This window comes from Urocitellus parryii, unplaced genomic scaffold, assembly GCF_045843805.1.
Source record: "Urocitellus parryii isolate mUroPar1 unplaced genomic scaffold, mUroPar1.hap1 Scaffold_60, whole genome shotgun sequence".
Lineage (NCBI taxonomy): Eukaryota > Metazoa > Chordata > Mammalia > Rodentia > Sciuridae > Urocitellus > Urocitellus parryii.
Window position 1 is genome coordinate 208,255 of NW_027554101.1, and position 19,495 is coordinate 227,749.

Consider the following 19,495-nt stretch of genomic DNA (forward strand, 5'->3'; position numbering starts at 1 on the left):
CAGGAGTACTCCTGGTTGGATGGAAAGGCTCAAGCTTATGCTTTTCCCTCTTTCCGCTTTCCTCTCTCTACCTCCTCCCACCCATCTCCCATAAGTACTGATGGACAAAAGGTGACTAAGGAGAGGTGGGGAAAATATCTTTGGCTGGTGATATCAGAAAGCTATTTGAATTCTCAGCGAGGAGGGAGGCGAGAGATGTTGAGAGACGGTAAAGCTCAGTATTGGCTGTGCGCGCTGGCGAGCTGCGCTCCATCTCCCCGGGGTACACGCTAGAGAGTTGCCCTTCCCCAAGCTCGCGCCCGCAAGATGTCCCCCTGCGTGCTAGTGAGCGCCCGCACCCGCTGCCAGCACTCATTCTGTGCGCCGAAAAGCTGGCCTGAGGCTCCTTGTGCACCGCGCGTTTGGGGAACCTTCTAGGAGCTCTGTCTCCAGAGGGCGGGTGTGTGTGAGAGCATGTGAGGAGAGCAGCTGGGTGGGAGAAGAGGGAGGGCCCTAAGGGCGGGCGGGAGAGAGAGAGGGGCGGGCAAAGAGAGCAAGAGGGGCGAGCGGGAGAGAGAGGGAGAGGGGCGGGAGAGAGAGGGAGAGGGGCGGGAGGGAGAGGGGCAGACGGGAGAGAGAAAGGGGGTGGGCAGAGAGAGAGAGAGGGGTGAGCTGGAGAGAGGGAGAGGGGCAGGCAAAGAGAGAGAGGGGCGGGCAAAGAGAGAGGGGCGAGGGGGAGAGAGAGGGAGAGGGGCGGGCCGGTGAGAGAGGGAGCATGCTGGAGGAGTGTGCCATGGAGATCCAGCCAGGGCCATGCCTGCAGGTCACCACTACTCAAACCCAGGCAAGTGCCAAAAGGGGTAGTTTCTGCGTCTGGGAATGTTTTGTGTGCTTGGTTCCTACGCTCGGGCTGGCAGCGACCAACTGTAAGAGAAACTGTGAGGCGGGGGTCCGGTGGGGTGAGGAGCGTATGGTGAATGGGAAGGCGACTCTGAAGGGTGGGAAGTAAACGCTGGACTTGACCATCCTTCTCTGTCTTTCAGCACGTCATTTCAGCATCAGGATTCAGAATTGATCCAGGCCGCGCAGAAGGGGCTATATCTCAGCTTCCATTGCTGTGGGTCTTGGCCTGGAAATAGTAGTTTTTCTCAGCAAGGACACAATTAACATCTAATTTGTTCAGGTTCGGTACAGGTTATGTAGGGACTGCAGTGCAGAGACCTAGGTTGGTAATCTTGCATTGATTTCTGCATGGGAATGGGATCATGGTTGTGACATCTAAACTTTTGTTTTGTTTTGTGGTCTTAATGTATCTTTTTCTTTTTCAAGTTTTCCCTAGTAACAAGCTTGGGGAACAAGTGGGAAGAAACCTGGGAAAACCAAGAGAAGGACCTGATTCTCCATGTAAGAGGGAAGGAAAAGATAAATTTCCACTGCCCCGCCCCATATTTTATTATTTATTTATTTAGCCTCCTAAACTGTAGGCTCTTGAAGTATTTGCTGAACTAGCTTCAAATATGGGCTGCAAAAATATCATTGGACTCCTTACTATGTCTCTGCTTGTAGACTCAATTGGTGGTTTGCAAAACAAGTGCTCAAATAGTTCAGTGATGTGTGGGAGGAGGCCATAAAGGGTAATTCATTTCAAGTGTGGAGTCTTCTTAAGGGTGAGTTGCTTGAGCCACAGGTAAAGTTGAATAAAGCAATTTACTATCATTTTGTCTCCTTGCTCTTCTGCATTTTTATTCTTTTATTCCTCTCTCCTGGGGCGATTGTGTAGCCAAGAAAAAGATATTTTATTAAAATGTTAGAGTGAAAACAGCTGAGTGAAAACAACATAGTGGTTTGAAATATTAAAATTGGCCCTTTGCTTCTTAATACATGTTAATAGAATGACCCTCTTCAAGGCTTTCTTTTCTAGGATAAGTGTTTAAAGAAAAACCCTGCAAAGGAAACGTTAATCATTTCCTGGCTGGCTTTAAGAGTATTTGCAGGAACAAATCACCAGTGAGAGAAACTTGGGTGGCATTTTTGTTTTGTGTCATTTTTGGTTCATTAAAACAATTTTAATTCATTGAAACAAATGTGCAAAGAATATATGGTTTATATGTTCAGGGCAAACTCTATAAAACAAACACATTTTTCTTAAAAAATAAAGAACATTCAGCAATACAAAGAAGGTACACATTTTATTTATTTCAACTTCCAGAGATTGAAATCATGGTATCTACAAAACATTTTGGTCAGTTCTGTTATTTTATCCAGAGAAAAATACAGATTAATGATAGATATGTAATAAAAATTAAGAAAAAATGCTTTGCACAGTTTGTACTTTAAAAAATGAAAGAAAAGTAAGGTTTAAATATGCTTCTATTTTACATTTAGTGGTTTCTCACATTATCCTTTAACATAGTGATTTTGATGTTTCTAAGAAATTCTTAAATGTCAAAACTCAGTGATGTAAGAATAACATCCAAAGAGAATTTTAAAAGGCTTAATTCTAAATGGAAAAGAACACTCATTCTCAGAATCATTTCTATTCAAGTAGAGTGCAGGGCTGGATCAGAAAACAAAGCTACCCTTAATAAAGTGTTTCAGCCTTCACACTGTTTCCTGTAACCTTCATAAATCACAGGTTCCTGAGCTGGCCTGATGATGAGCCTGCTGAGGTATATTTATAGAAGATGATTTGTAGATGATAAATATGCCAAGAAAGACATCATCTCCAGTAACCCCAGGCTCCACTGAGTTCCTCAGGGGTTCATAATTAAGACTCATAAAAGAACCCTGGGTGTGGAGAATCTGTTCTCTGAACCCTGACAATAGTACAGTCCAAAGGCAAACCAAGGAGTAATCACTTTGTTTCATGTTTGCACAATGTTCCACATAAAAGCTTTGCCTACATATTGACTCAACAACCAAAGAGAATAGAAGTTTGCATACCCTAGACTCTGTGTCTTTTCCTTCCTATTGACATAGGTCCCTTTTTATGCTTTAACGTATTTTAAAATCACCATTTCAAATTATAAGCTGCTTAACCTCTTAAGTCCCAGTGCATGTCCATGACATCTGCATGTGTACAAACACATTTTCACACACATATATAATGCACATATATGCTTCTATTGGAATACATACATATATAAATATACATGCATGTTTTCCAGTTGGAACACGTTTTTGAGGATGTTTCACGACATTGCTTTGTGTATCTCTGCTAAAAAAGTGAATTTTACCCCCAAATTGCCAAATTAATGGTGTGAACTAATTTTGTTTCCTTTTGATTTTCAACAGAACCATTGAGAAATCAGTTTAACACATCAAAATATGGACTGACATTGCATTTTAAATTAGCCCATATAATTAAGTTTAAAGTCAATTAAATTAATCTCTCCTATTATATATCCATTTGACTAAGATTTCTTTAGAAAACATGACATTTCTAAGTGTATTTTTATATATTTTCCTCTTATTTTTTGTTAATTCTTCTATATTTGAGAATAACCTTATTCTCCAAGATTCCTACTTAAAATTCAGTGTCACCTGCAAAATTCTTCTACTCAAAAATATGTTTCTCAAACTGGTTTACTCAGTTTTAGAAAGTTTTTTCTTCCTTTGTTCCTCCCTTATCTTTGATGCATTAAAATTTTCTAAATTGTTAGTTTCAATAAGGCTTTAGAAAGGAGAAATAAATTTGTAGATTATTCCTTGTTCAAAATCTTCTGATATATCCGTCTTTATTGTCTCCAATATGCACAGAAATGGCTTCTGGAAATAATTTCTATAATTAAAAGGAGAATTACCAGTCAACACATTGTTTCCTACCTTGTCCGCCAAGAGTCTTAAGGTGCATAGTTTAATAAAAGTATTGTGAAGAGTTAGGAGAAAAGAAAGTTTTTAAGTTTGTTGAAAGAGGTTTTCCCAAGATTTTGGACATGGAACAATCCCTACCCCATTTTTGCATGACATCTGTTAAATTTCTGCAAAATTTGTGTTCTTTGGAAAATACCTTGGGGACTATTGACCTAACCCCAATTCTGAATTTTACTTATGGAGAAACAGACACCTGAGAGGGGCTGAAGTTCTTAGATATTGTTAGAGGGGAAGTTGAAACTAGAACCCCATCTCCTATTTGACTATTTGGCCTAAATGGTCATCTGTACCCTAAGATGGGTCCTAGGATGCCAGGCATCATGGGTAGTGCTATGAACCTCTTACTCCATTATGAGTTCTTCTTGGGTTGATTTGCTAAAACAGAGTTTTTTGTATGTTCTTTTAAAAATGGTATCTATATCCTATTCTTATATAATAAATCTTAGGATATCTGCCCAACACAGCATGGCTATGATACTGGTACTTAGTATTTATGCTAAATGAGGATGGAAGTGAAAGCTCCTCGAAGGGCTTTAAAAGGAGGTTGATCACAGGAAGGAAGAAGGAAAGGGTCAAGAAATGAAATCAAGTGAGAAGGAAAAAACATGAAAAGAATAGAGGGTTGGGGAAAAAATAGCCTCTCGATGGAATTGAGACTGAGAGAAGAAAGGATGGTTGCAGATGATTAAAAAAAATCATAAAACTGAGTGGGAAGCTGTGATCTTAACATGCAAACATGACCCATGAGGCTAATTCAGACGCCCTTGTCTAAATGATGGGGAAGACTACCAACTGCTGAGAACCTTTATGGACTCGTATCAAGATGTATTCATTGCATGGGTGTATTAAGTTGATGAGGCAATTTCTTAGGCACCACAATAATAATGAGTGAGACAAATCTTGTCCTCATCAAGGTTACATTCTTGTTAGGGAGAAGAGTTCAGACAGGGACTCATATAAAATAAAACTAGGTAAAATTTGATCAGGGCCTGTGGTACTGGGAGAAATCAGGGAACAGGAAAACAGATCATGAAAATTATGAGGCAGAATAAAGACTAAGTGGGTGCAGCATGAGGCGTGGATAGGATTGCACCAGGTAGAGATGGAGTAGGGCAGACCCATTTCAAGGTGATATGATGAAGAAAATGGGGAAGCATATGTAGCTGTGTTTGATGCAAGTGGGTTGGAGTCAAGGTGGGTATGTACTGGAAAGAGCATAGAGACATGGCCAGAAAGCCTTCAACCTCACTGCGGTTCCTGAAAGTTTAGCTGAGGTTCTGACACTCCAGAAATTGATGAGAAACTAGTGAAGAGTGTTTTATTTTGTGCAGAGAAATAGTAGCACTAGAGGTGATATGTAGGCATGGTGAGGTTTAAAGACAGGAGAAAGAGCCAGCTGGTAGGGGAGGAGGCAGTTAGTTTTGGAGAGACCAACACACCACTCAAACATTGTCCATCAGACAGCTTGTGAGGAAAAGTCACAGAGACCAGCCACAGGAGACTGTTTCAATACAAAAACCGCCTGCATGGTGGAGAACCACAGCCTTGAAATTCTGTATGGGTGCATTTGAATTCCAGCAACCTGCCTAATTTGCCAAGGGACTTCAAAGCTTGTTTTAGTCTCTTTATCTGTGAAATGGGAACTATTTCTATATCAAACGGTTGTGGATATTCACAAAGAGAAACTTCTTAGCACGGGAACTTCACACAGCCAAGGAGTGAGCATGGGACACTGAGAGAAGGAACTGGAGAGTTGGCAGTTCAGAACGAAATTTGGGCGCTCAGGAAGCCCAAAACCCTGGCTTCAGCTGAGTCTGTTGAACGCCTTCTGGAGAGAATGGGTGAGCTGGGGCAAGGCAGCCTTGCCCTAGCTCCCATCCCAGGTTCTGCCCAGGTTTCATCCAGACAAGTGTCCCAACAATTCCGAGCTCCTGGAATCCCAGTGCCTCCACTGTGAGGAGCCAAATGCGCAGGTGCCCCGCTGTGCCCCTCCCCCCAATTCCCTTCAGCACTCTAGCTCCACAGCTATGATTGACCAGAGGACCTCTGTGTCTTGGCCAATAAACTCCACTGTGTGCACAGCCTTTACTGGGTAGAAGAATACAAAAACTGTGAGAGGGGCCCTGGTGGCCCGAGGTGGCAGCCGAGGCTGAGGAGCCAGGTCTAGGCCGGACAACCAGGTACCTGGGGAGTGGTGGCAACACTGAGGGGTCAGTACAGTGGGCACGGCTTGTAGGGCCAGGAAGACCTTGCCCTCTCCCGGAGCTCCGGACCCTCCTCAGAGGCCACAGCACCTGGGGAGGAGGCGGGGTCCTGGCCTGGCCGGTGGACAGGGATTCTCGGCCCCTCCAAACCCACCCGCGTGGGCTAGTGGCGGTGGGACTTAGGGGTCAGTAATGTTGGGCACCGCTTGCAGGCTCGGGAAGACCATGTCCTCTGACCCCGTCCTGGAGCCTCCTCGGAGGACACCACGCTGTGGGGAGGGGAAAGGGGCATGGAGGATGTGGCGGGGTCCTGGCGCAGGGTCCTGGCAGGCAGGGCGCGCCACCTGATACAAACCCGCCAGCGGGCTGGCCTGTCCCATGGCCCTGTGCTGCAGGGGGTTGGCGCTTCCCCTCTCCCAAGACCTCTCCCCACCGACGGGGCGCTTGTGGGCGTGGGCGCTTTGTCAGGGATGCAGATTATATTTGAATCAAGAGTTATATTTGCAGAAGAGTTTTAATTTTGGAGAAGGATCAAAGTGTGTTTCCGTGAGGCTGAAATTCTGGGAGGATGGTCTACACGGTCCCCACCTTTTTCCTTCCCCCAGAGAAGCCCAGGCACCTCCCAGGAGTCTCGGGGCTGGGGGCCTTGGGAGTCCAGAACATGCGGCTGCATTGCAGCACGTTCATGGGGAGTCAGACACGTGCCCACCGCCCAGCCCCGCTCTGATTGTCCTGTGTCCCTCCACTGGAAAAGGGTCTGGGTAAATTAAATATAATCTCAAAGAAACAGGACGGAAGGGGTCCTTGTTTTGCTGCATATATCAGTTTGCTGTAGGATGCAGGATATTTTTTAAGCGCTTAGAGCCGCTCTGCAGTCGTCTGTGTCTCCCATCTCCCTCTTGCCCTTGTGCCAACCGGCTGCATAAGCAGCATCCATAGGATCCACAGGTGATTAACAATGCAGTGCGTCAGGACGGTCAGGATGAAACGTTGCCACCTGTTTTTAACTTTAAATTGTTACTGTTGTTTTCCAGAAATTTTAGTGTTTTTATTAAAGGGATACTCTTTGGGAAGCCGCCTTATACATTTTAAAAAATGGCCCACAGCAGATATGTTCTAAATTTAACTATTGTTATGTATGCCTTTAATGACGTTTCATTATGGTTAATTTAATTCCTAAGTATCTCAGTAGGTGTGAAGATATACTTTGTTTTCATGTAGTAGTAAAGGTCAAGGGAAAATAGGAATTCAAAAATAAGTGCTATTGGATAATTTCTATAGTGCTACTTGGATAATTTCTAAACTTTTGCGTTACACTCCTAGAGTGTTTCCGGGTGATTTTATGTTGCTGATAAGGACGATTGGAGCCAGGGAATGCAAAAATGTCATTTTATATTTTAAAAAACATGTAATTTTCTATTTAAAAAATGACTTCCAAAAATGGCAGAGTAATTTATCGGATAAATATCAGGAAGAACATTGGAGACAAAAAAAATATTCAATTTCAGCCTTAATATTTTCCAACTTAATGTTTTTCCACCTCTTGTTTCCTCATTGAAAATTAACTTTTATAGATTAGTATGAAAGAACTAGGGTTTAGGGGTTTTCCCTATACATTTTCTTAATTTGAAGTTGAGAATATTTTAAGATTGTTAAATAAAAAAAATCTACTTTGAAGAGTGGGAATGTGGGATTTTTTATCCTTTCTTTTTTCTTTTTTTATTTAAAAATGTTTTAATCTTGATCCTTTCAACTACTTTGCTGCTACCAAATGTGTGGCTGAATTCTTGATTTCTTCATAAGGTTATCATTGTCTAAAGAATTACTTAATAAGAACAAATTTAGTAAGTTATAGATAATAAGCAAAACCTGATAATTTTATTTATCTAACTCAATGTCTTCTGTATAATATTTTAAAATAATTTTGTTGTTCAATAAGCAGTACTTAAAATTTTGATTTAACAATAGAAGTCTATGCTTTAATAAGCTTCCCTCTATTAACTCTAAAGAGAATTTTCATGAAGAATATTATAAAATCTTTTACTTCATTTATTAGGTCTGAATTTTAACCTTGGTTATTCCATTGAGCAGCTGTCTCTCCTTGGACTGATTACCTACCTTCTCTCAATCTATTTAATTGTGTGAAATGCAGAATAAACTACCTCAAAATTGTCCTGTGAGGTGCATGAAATGAAGAATGTAAAATGATTTTGAAATATAAAGGCTTTATGAGCTTTATATTTCTATATTTCTCTTTATGAGCTTTATATTTCTATTTCTAAGGTTCTGTAGGAAAAAATCTCATAGATTATATTTGCATCAAGAGTGAAACACTTTAAAATATAACTTTAGTTTAAAAAAACTCAACATATACCATATAACAAATATAACACATTATCCCTTTCCTATAATATACTGAAATTAAACAGTGTGTGGCATTCTTAGACATGGAAAGGGCTAAATGTTTTGGTTTACAGATTATTTTTGTTCATATGTGTTTGAATCAGTGTACATGCATTTAAAAATTATTTTTAGTTGTTTCCAGACACAATACCTTTATTTATTTTTCTGTGTTGCTGATTATGGAACCTAGTGCCTCACCTGTGCTAGGTAAGCTCTCTGAGCTATGACCACAGCCCTCTTATTCATATTTTAAGATTCAGTTTTCCCCTAAATCCAGAGTTGCTTGGAATTATAATGAAAAGTGATTATATAGAATCACATATGCCAGTTTATTCCGAATAGACTTAGATAATGATATTTCTGTTTTCTTAATTTCTGAATCTATAATATGATAACATCTTACACTAAGGTTTACCATATGTTTATAACTTTAGCATACTCAGTATTTGTGTTGGTTTCACAATTTCATAGACTCTTATTTTGAGAAAAGAGTTATGGACTTAAGGAGTATTGAGGAATTAAAAAGTCAGCTCATCTTTGTGTTCCTAGAAGCATCATATATCATTTTATCCTAGAATGACATCTAACAGTAAGTCATTGTATATGAAAAAAAATTCTGAAGTTAGTTTTTCACTAATTGTTGCATTTTATTTTGAAAGATAAGCACACTGCAACTGTAATCACTGCAAATTACTGGAAGAACTTATATCCAGAATTTATGACTTAAACAGTATACAACACTTATGTACTTTAAACTATTTTTTTAAAAAATATATCCAGAAATTTTGAAATCTTACTTCAGATTTGACATCTGGCAATATATTTTAAAATATATTCCCAAGAAACAAAATTGTAAAGTCTTTCTTTAAAATAATGAGTAGTTCTTGTAAGTAATTGGTAGAGAGCTTCCCCATATTTATGTATGTGTGTGTATGAAAACATCAGATTTTGGGGCTTGGTATTCTTAAAAGATTTGGGATATGTGTATGTCTTTAACTTGAAATATATACATACAGAAAATGTATGTTTTAATTCCAAGTTTAAAGGGTGCACTGCCACACACTGAAATCTTGTGGTATTTCATATAGTTAAACTTGTCGAGAAAATTTGAATCAAATGTTAATTAATTTATTCGTGGTTTCTTGGAATATAAATTGAACTCATAAAAATAGAACTGAACTTGTCATAGTGGTGTATGCCTGTAATCCCAGTGGCTCAGGAAGCTGAGGCAGGAGGATCACAAGCTCAAAACCAGCCTCAGGCAAAGAAAGGCATTAAGCAACTCAGTGAGGCCCTGTCTCTAAAAAAAAAAAAAATACAAAACATGGATGAGGATGTGGTTCAGTGGTTGAGTGCCCCTGAATTCAATCATCAGTGAGCCCCCAAAATAGAATTATGTAATCTTTACCATGTTCTTAAATATGTTGGATTTACATTATTTTATCAGTTTAGAAAATGTTAAAATTTTGTGTTTTAAAAAATAGGTACTAAAGGAAGTCTTCTATTTGGTAATTTGTTTAATCAGTGCAAGTGAAATGAAAAAACAGTATAAAAATGAATTTAGAAAATGAGAAGATACTGAGTGTAAATCCCATAGGTGAGTAGAGATTTATGACAAGTGCAGGCCATTTGATAGTAAAAGTGTCTTTAAATACTATCGTTTTTTGCCATCAGGAAACAAGTGATGCTATTTTTATTTTTAATTTTGTTTTTATTTCTTACATACATGACAATAGTTGAATGCATTACTATTACAATTATCCATTCACAACACCATTTTTCATAACTCTTCCCTAATCATTATACAAAATACATGTATGAAGACATGAATTTGGTGTCAGCATACCTTATATACAATCAGAGATACGATGCTATTTTTTAAATCAAGTTTTTTATTCTTATTTTCCTAGAAATTTATTCTGCCCTCATTTTTTTCTTCTGCCTGTCCTTACACATTGCATATATTCTTACTTGCCATTATTTATAATGAAGTACATAGTACAGAATGGAGAAGAATAGTGAACCTACTTACTAATATTTCATATTGACTTGTTAGTGATCTCTTCAACATAGGCTATAATTGGCATCTTTGATATATTTCCTAACTATTTCTTATAAATTACATATGGTATTTTCCCATGGTACTTCAAGCACATAAACAACATAAAAACAAACATGGTTTTGTGGAATAGATGACCCTGTTCTAAAGAAAATGTGTTCATTTTGTAACTTTCAGAACATTCTTCCAAAAAGAGTTAAATTAGGGTTGTGCAATATGTTAATAGTGATATTGGTGTATTATAGATAATTGCTTGTTAATAATTTTATTAAAATGAAAACCTTGTGTTTTCTGTACTTGTAGATTATTTAACAGTTAAATACTAATTTCATTTCATTTCTCCAGTGACTTTTATTCACTATTGTATACGACTTTAGTTTTCTTTATCTAAACCTTTTGATTTAAAGTAGGCTAGAAAATTATATTTGAAAATTTGCTCCAGGGCTGGGGATGTGGATAAAGCGGTAGCGCAATCACCTGGCATGCCTGCGGCCCGGGTTGGATCCTCAGCACCACATACAAACAACGATGTTGTGTCTGCCAAAAACTGAAAAATAAATATTAAAATTCTCTCCTCTCTCTCTCTCTCTCTCTCTCTCTCTCTCTCTCTCTCTCTCTAAAGAAAAGAAATAAAAAAGAAAATTTGCTCCAAAAATTAGTGATTATTATGTGCTGCTATATACAATGACTAAGTGAGTACTGGGAAAGGTGGTAGAGAATGAAGGCTGAGGCAGGAGGTTCACAACTTTAAGACCATCCTCAGGAATTTAGTGAGGCCCTGTCTCAAAATTAAAATTTACAATTGCCGGTGATATGGCTCAGTGGATAAGTATTCCTGGGTTCAACCCAAAGTACCAAAACAAAAGTTTTTCATGTATAGGTAACTGTTTCTTTTCTGCACTGTCCCTTACAATATCCACTAGGCATTTGTGGCTATTCTGAATTTAGATGCAGGTGAAATCTCAAATTTCATATTGATTGCATGTTCAAATAATATTATTGTTACATTGGGTAAAATATTTTAAAATTAATTTTATCCATTTTAATTATTTTAATGTGGCTACTAGAAAATTTTAAATGATGTGGCCTAGATGTCACTTCTATGAGAAAGCATACCTTTAAGCTGTATAAGTTTGTATTCTTACTACAAGAAGACATCATTAAAACTCATCCTCCCAGTACTTCCTTGAAATAAGGGATTTATTTTTTTTTAAAGAGAGAGTGAGAGAGGGGAGAGAGAGAGAGAGAGAAGAGAGAGAGAGAGAGAGAGAGAGAGAGAGAGAGAGAATTTTTTAATATTTATTTTTTAGTTCTCGGTGGACACAACATCTTTGTTGGTATGTGGTGCTGAGGATCGAACCCGGGCTGCACGCATGCCAGGCAAGCACGCTACCGCTTGAGCCACATCCCCAGCCCCGAAATAAGGGATTTAGTCTTTAATATTTGGATAGCCAAGAGGCAAACTTTGCAGTAAATTCTTCCTAGAGCATATAGTTCAAGTCAGAGACAATAGTATTTTAATCCAACTTCTATCTTTACCAGTTTTTTTTTTTTTTACTATGAGGAAGTAGGTTATTTATGTAACCTTCAGTTTCCTTATGTATAAAATGGGAGTATACAGTTTTATAAATTTATTTTTAGAATTATCGATATATTGTATGTCAAGCATAAAACCTTTTAAGGTATGTAAAATACTCCTAATATTGTTACTCTAAGGTTGCCACTCATTGGAACTCCAGAATTGGAAATGTGATTTCTGATACTTTGGTCATATAAGTGGAAGTGGTTAATACTGAAATGTCAGAGAATTCAGAGAAGGAATTAATTCACAGTAGAATACAATTCTGAAGATACCACCTTCTCTGTTTTCAATTTTTTTTTCCTTTTTAATTTTATTCAGTCAGATTAACAATTACTTGACTTGCCCCAAATTTAGGTAAGTCTGTATAGCAAGATATCAAAAAAAGAATTGATTTAGGCATGGATGAAAAATTATAAGATTATTAGAGAAAACAATGCTGCAGACACAGGAACACATATTGAAGAGGGTGCTAAAATATTTGGAGAAAAGAAATTCAAGTATGGAAATACATATGTATAAATTAGATACTTTAATATTTCAATAGAGTTTTAACACCTTTTATTATACTTGTAAGCCCTTTATCTTGTGGACCCTCTATAGTTTAATGGTAACAGAATGAAAGCAATATATTTCAATTATATTTTAATGATTTTCTTAATCACCCATTCTTATTTGAAAACTCAATCTAATATGTCTATCTCTGGTTTTTCCTCCTTTCCCTTATCTTCTGTTCATCTTTCTCTACCTTTATTCCTTTGTTTATCCTGTCTCTTTAGCTTTCAACACTGCTGAATTCTAGTTTTATATTTTCTGTAGTTTTATGAAATTTAAAATGTGGGTTTGATTCCTGGTCACAATTCTTTCTAGATAGGGCAAAATTTCAGTAAAATAATTTCTTTCTGTAAAGTGAGTTTAAACTTCCATAACTTCTTTATAGAGATTTGTGTGGCTTATAGACCATATATAGAAGTGAATGGCATGCAACCTGGTATACAGTGTGTACTAGGTAGTATAGAACCTGATATCTAGTAGGTTAACAATAGTAACTGTAATGACAAAAGAAGTAATTATAGAAGTGCTACTAAATATGGTAAGCTACTCTTGCTAGTTTTGTTATAATGATGTCTCATACATGTCCTTGTAACACCAGCTTCCCATGTCAAAAACTTGTAAAGCATTATTTTACTATTCCAATATGCTAAATCTGTTCCATGTGAAATGATATTTTTAACAGTGAACCATTATTATTAACTCCAGTTACTACACTTAACCTTTTCCAATTAGCTTGTCACTGAATTACTGCAACATTTTCTTAGCTGTCACCCACATTACATTTTATGTTTTTATCTCATACATTTTATATTCCTCCCTGCAACTTATTCCCTGAACACCTACCTATCATACCAAATAGAAGGTTTAACGATTTGGATATGTTTTTAGTCAGCAGTGATACTGTAAGGTAAGCAGGGATAAGATCATGGATTACTTTAATTTACATGGTAAAACCTTTGCATTTTAAGATAATGGGAAAAGCTTTCAAAGGGTTTTCTGTGTTGGCATATTTTGGACAATGAGTCTCTTTTCTGTTTGGAGGATATTTAAAAGATTAAAGACAGTAATACTACTTGTGAGAATAATGGGAAAATTTGATTTCAATTAATGTTTTTATTTTTTAATTTTTTGTTTATTTGGACACAGTACATTTATTTTATTTTCATGTGGTTCTGAGAATCAAACCCAGTGCTCCACATGTGCTAGGCGGGCACTCTACCACTGAGCTATATCCCCAGCCCTGTTTTGTATTTTATTTATAGACATAGTTTCACGGAATTGCTTAGAACCTTTCCCTTGCTGATGCTGGCTTTGAACTCATGATCCTCCTTTCTCAGCATCCCAAGACACTGGAATTACAGGCATATGCCACCATGCCTGGCATGCTTTTTTTTTTTATTACAATGATGTTTGTTATTAACTTTTATACTTTATGTCATGAATTTTAAGTGTTAATCTTTTTAGAGCTTCATATAAAATTTTTTGTTTCTACAACTTAAAATATATTAAAGCCCATGCACATAGATCTGATGCATGGTAGTTTTAAGTAGGCATATTTAAAAACATTTAAGACCTGGAAATAGTGGTGCACATCTGTAATCCCAGCTACTATGGGAGGCCAAGGTAAGAGGATTGTAATTTCAGGACCAGCCTGGGCAACTGAATGGGACCCACTCTCAAAATGAAATAAAATAAAATGGATGGTGGACGTAGCTCAATGGCAGAGTGCTTGCCTCACATACATGTGGTTCTGGGTTCAGTCCCTACTACTGAATAAGAAAAAAAAAACTTTTTGTGCTCTGACTTGAGATAACCATTGATGAATAAAACCAGCATAGTGATAAAATAGCTTTTATAATTTAAAAAGTTTTCAGAGCAAAGATTAAATGTCTCTATGTGATCTCCATGAACGTTTGAGTTGCCAGAATGAAGGATGATTTGCCAGGTGTTGGTACACAGTAATCACAGTCATAGCCATTTGGAAAAGCAAGGCTGCTTCAAAAAGAAATAACAAACTGATTTCCAAGATGTGTTAGATGAATGGTATATGACTCTTAGTGTAGCTGTGACTATAGAGTTGTTACAAAAAGTCTTCATGGAGGGAGTCGGATTGAGGTATATCCTAAAAGATTTGGATAACTGAAAGAGCAAGGATGATATTAATATGGGAACCATAAAGAACTCCAAATTTGTTGTTCTCTTTTATGTTATATTGTCATTAGGCTGGAAAGTTTCTTGAGTCTGGAAAGTACAATAGCATGTGTCAAAGTTGGGGAGATTATTAGAGTTTTTAGATGATGGACTTGAAGTAAGCCTTATCTTGAAGGCAGTGGACCATCAACAGTTGAGCTCATTAATCACATCTGATCATCTGTTGGCCAAATGTGTTTCACTCTCTTTTGAGTTACTTATATTTCCTAACCCTAACAGGGTAACTGTACTTCAACATGTTTGGCAAGTCATTTAAACACTCTGAAACTTAGTTTACTTATTTGTATGAATGGTAAAATAATTACCTGCCAGTCTTGAGGGTAAACTCGACACAGTATAGAGTACAATGCTTGATAAATAATAGACTTTCTGGAAACATAATTTATCTCCTTTTTTCCAAGATTCTTCATTTTAATATTTCTAATTGCTTAATTATTTTTGCTCCCAAATGTATAATGATTTTATGATGTTGATATTAACATAGATGTTGTGGTCTAAATGTGAGATAACATATTTTAAGGAAAGCTTGTTCATTAAAATCAGTGTTTTAGTTTATCTTTCTTTATAATGGGAAATGTAATCTGATTCAGTTGTCAATTATTAGATTGAGACGTTTCCAGTTTGTAACTGCTATATTAACAGTTAGAAATGGTAATTTCATGAGAGTCACCCTAATTAAACTTGGGACATCACCTGGTAGACCAGTGGATACTTAAATACTTAGTTTTCATAATTTCCTTTTTTCTCTTAAAGGTCTTGATAAATTCAGTGCCTTTCTACAGCAAGAGCAGCCACCCCAGCCTCTGTCCTCTACCAGCTGCTCTGAGACTCTGGACTGGTGACTTCACCTCTCTGGGCCAGGGTGAGGGTGAAGTGCACAGCTCCACAAAGCTCTTAGGGCGGTGCTGGCCCCAGGAAGCACTTCGTACAGGTCGATGATGACTGCCGTTCCCAGGGGCTCCGAGGTTAGCAATGATAGAGGGGAGTGACCAGGGGCAAGTGGCAGTGGTCCCAGGGCTGGGGGCTGTCAGTGCCAAGCCAGGAGGAAGGAGGGAGAGAGGGCTCTCTGAGCAGCACCACAGGCTGGACCCTGGCGTGACCAGCCCCCTCTGAATTTCAGTTAAAATTTCATAAAGCATAAAAATTCCCCCCTTGTTCACGTCTCAGTGATGGTCCAGAGGCACAGAGGGAGGTGCACCATCCCCACCACCCATCCCCAAGACCTTTCACCTTCCCAAACTGAAACTCTGTCCCTGTTCATCATGAACTGCTGGACCTCCTCCTCCTCCTCCTCCTCCTCCTCCTCCTCCTCCTCCTCCTCCTCCTCCTCCTCCTCCTCCCGTGCCAGGGTTTGAACCCAGGGGTGCTTTACCGCTGACACATCCCCCGCCTCCCCTTTTCTGTTCTTTTATTTTGAGACAGCCTCTTGCTAAGTTGCTGAGGCTGGCTTTGATCCTCCTGCCTCAGGCTCCTGCACTGCTGGGATTAGAGGTGTGTGCCGCCATGCTGTCTGCAAGACTAGGACTATTGCAGGGACCTCGTGAGTGGAGTCCTATAGAACTTGTCTGTGCGTCCACTTTGGGCTACTGTGATTAGGCTTCTGTGAACACGGGATACCCTGCTTCACTTCTTTTAGGTGAACCTCCAGAGCGCAATTGCTGGTCCACAGTCTCCCCACTTTCCACAGATGCAGACCTCGTGGCTGTCCGGGAGGGCTCCGAGGCCTGCCTGGGAGCCCTGCCTCACCAGTGAGGAGCAGCCACCTCTGACCCAAGCCTGCTGGTTGCTGGACCCAGGCCTTCCCCTGCCCCAGCTTCTCTGTGCCCATTCATTCTAGGTCTTCCAGAAAGTTCTCTGGAATAGGTGAGCCTTGACAGAGACACCAGGGGAGTGTCATCGCCATTCTGCACTGTTCTGATTCATACTTCTGTCACCAAATACGTGGACTTTCCCCCCTACACCAGCCAGTTCTCCACCTCTTGGGACCCCAGCCGGGTGTCCCACAGTCCCCTTAATTCTGACGCCAACTCCCTGGAGTCATTGCAGACCTCCCATCGAGGGCTCTGTTCTGTGACAAGAGGAACCCTCACTTTAGACCCAGTTGCAAATCCAAGGTTGTCACTGGGCTGAAAGTCGAGGGGTCCCACAGCCCCCTCCTCAGGTTCCACAGGTTGCTGGATGGGCCACAGGACGCAGGGAAGAGCTGTGCCAGCTTCCACCGCCGGGTTACAAAGAACCCACTGAGGAACCTCCGAGGCACAGAGGCGCCCAGCTCCCTCGCCCTCCTCTGCACCTGGTGTGTCCACAGCCTGCGGCTCTGAGCCTGTCCTGTAGGGTTCCCTGGGCTCCACGACAAGAGCAAGACCTGGAGAATCCAGGGCCTCGATGAGCAGCCCCGTCTCCAGCCCCTACCCCTCCCTGGAGCCACAGAATTGGTCACTTCCGGCTGGAACATTTAACACCTTCCAGGTCTACTCCTGAGCAGCCTCCTGCTGATCCGAGGGGCATGTGACCATGTTGTGGGAAGGAGCCAGAAAGCAAGGCTGCAGTTAAAGCAGCTGTCTCTGGGCTTTTTGTGACAGTGCCACGCCTGCCCACTGGGGTCCTGCCCAAGCACCGTAGATCAGCTTCTGCTTCATCTGAAGGCCACCAGTGCCCTTCCCAGGCTCTTCTTCTGCCAAGTCCACCCCAAGGAGATTTTGCTCTTTGCACGACAGCCTGGCCAGAGGAGGAAGCTGTTGAAATGTGATCCGCAGGTTGTGGGCCGCAGCCAGGAGGCGTGGGCAGGGGCGCAGGGGCTGAGACTGAAGGCCGCTGCAGAAGGAGTGATGCGGCTGTGTGTTGGGGAGTGCTAAAGGAACTTCCACACCCGAAGGCCAGGTAGCCTAATGGTCGAGGGCACAGTCTTCCCCTGCCTCTGCCCCAAGCCTGGATGTGGCTCCTAACACCTCGATTCCCAGCTTCGGGTCCCTGCACATTGGCCTGTCTAGATTCCAGTGAGCATGTCTTTGATGTGGCCGTGACAGTGCACAAAGGATCTGGGAAGCCCGAGAGGATTCTGCACAATGCCTGGCACAGTGTCACACACAGGAGCCACTCAGCTCACCCCGGTCATGCCCCCAACAAGGTGCGGCAACCCTGCAGCCATGGCCCTGGGCTCCATTTCCTCCATGCCACCTGCTCAGCCCTCTGCCGGAGACCCCTCCTCTACTCCCACCTGCCGCCCTTGCAGACCCTCTCCACAGGCCCCCTGCGGGCTCTGGAGGCTTCGGCCTCCAGGCGGCCCACGGTCAGGATCTTGGCTTCTCTTGATTGCTTTAAAGTGTTTTGCTGCTGGGAAGCCTCAAGCGGCTCCTCAGAGGGACATAAATAAAGGCAATAACTTGGCCATCGGGAGGCCCACGTGGCGCTTCCATCCGGGACCTGGCATTCTGCGAGGCAGCCCTTGAGACTCAAGCTCCCCACTGTGGTCAGGTGCCTCTTCCCTCTGGGAATGTGCCCAGCCTGGTGCCAGGGAAGGAGTGGGCGGGCCAGCCCTGGGAGGGACACAGAAACAGTGGGAGGCAAGGGAGACATGACGTGGACAAGAACTTGCTTCATACCCTCCCTCCTCCCCCACTGCTGCACATCAGCCCCAGGATGGAATGTCCAAGTTAGGTTCCGCAGCTGAGGGAGAGCACCGACCTTAGCTCCAGTCCTGGGTCTGCCCGCTGCCTGGGCCTTGGACAGCTGCCCTGACCTCTGAGCCTCAGTATGCCATGTGCCAAGCAGAGACGGCGCTGTCCCTGATCTGAGGAGCTAGATTCAGCCTACAATCCCTGACACAGGGTCTTGGGCACGCAGCCCTCAGCTTCATCCTGTCTGGATTGTTCTGCACAGAGGTGCAGCCCTGTGCCCCGGAGGCCCTCCTTCCTGCACCCCAACACAGAGGGACCCCTGGCCGCCTTAGGACAGAGATGGGAGGGAACCCTTGACCTGCCTGCAAAGCTCCGGAGCATTTAATTTCCTGACAGGAGGGAGACCTAGAGCTCCGCAGAGGCAGGGATGCGGAGGTGGGCCGCCGGGCAGCCGGGCAGCTGCAGTGGGGTGTGCCTGGGACCTGGCATCAAGCTGAGGTTCATTAGACCCTGAGTGCCCAGGCCACTTCTTCTACACTGTTCACCCAGTCCTGGGCCTCTGTCTTCCCTTCTTTAAAAGGCCTTCAGGTGGGGGTGGGGCTGGGGCTGGGGCTCAGTGGTGGAGCCCTTGCCTGCATGTGTGAGGCCCTGGGTTCGATTCTTGGCATTGCATATAAATAAATCAAATAGGGGCTGGAGTTGTGGCTCAGGGGTAGAGCACTCGTCTAGCACGTGTGAGGCCCTGGGTTCGATCCTCAACACCACATAAAAATATAATAAAGGTATTTGTCCAACTACCACTAAAAAATAAAAAAAATATTAAAAAGAATAAATAAATCAAATAAAGGTCCATTGACAACTATATAAAATAAAGGTAAAAAATACATTAGAAAAAAGGCCTACAGGGGCTGGGGGTGTGGCTCAAGTGGTAGCGCGCTCGCCTGGCATGCGTGCGGACCAGGTTCGATCCTCAGCACCACATACCAACAAAGATGTTGTGTCCGCCGAGAACTAA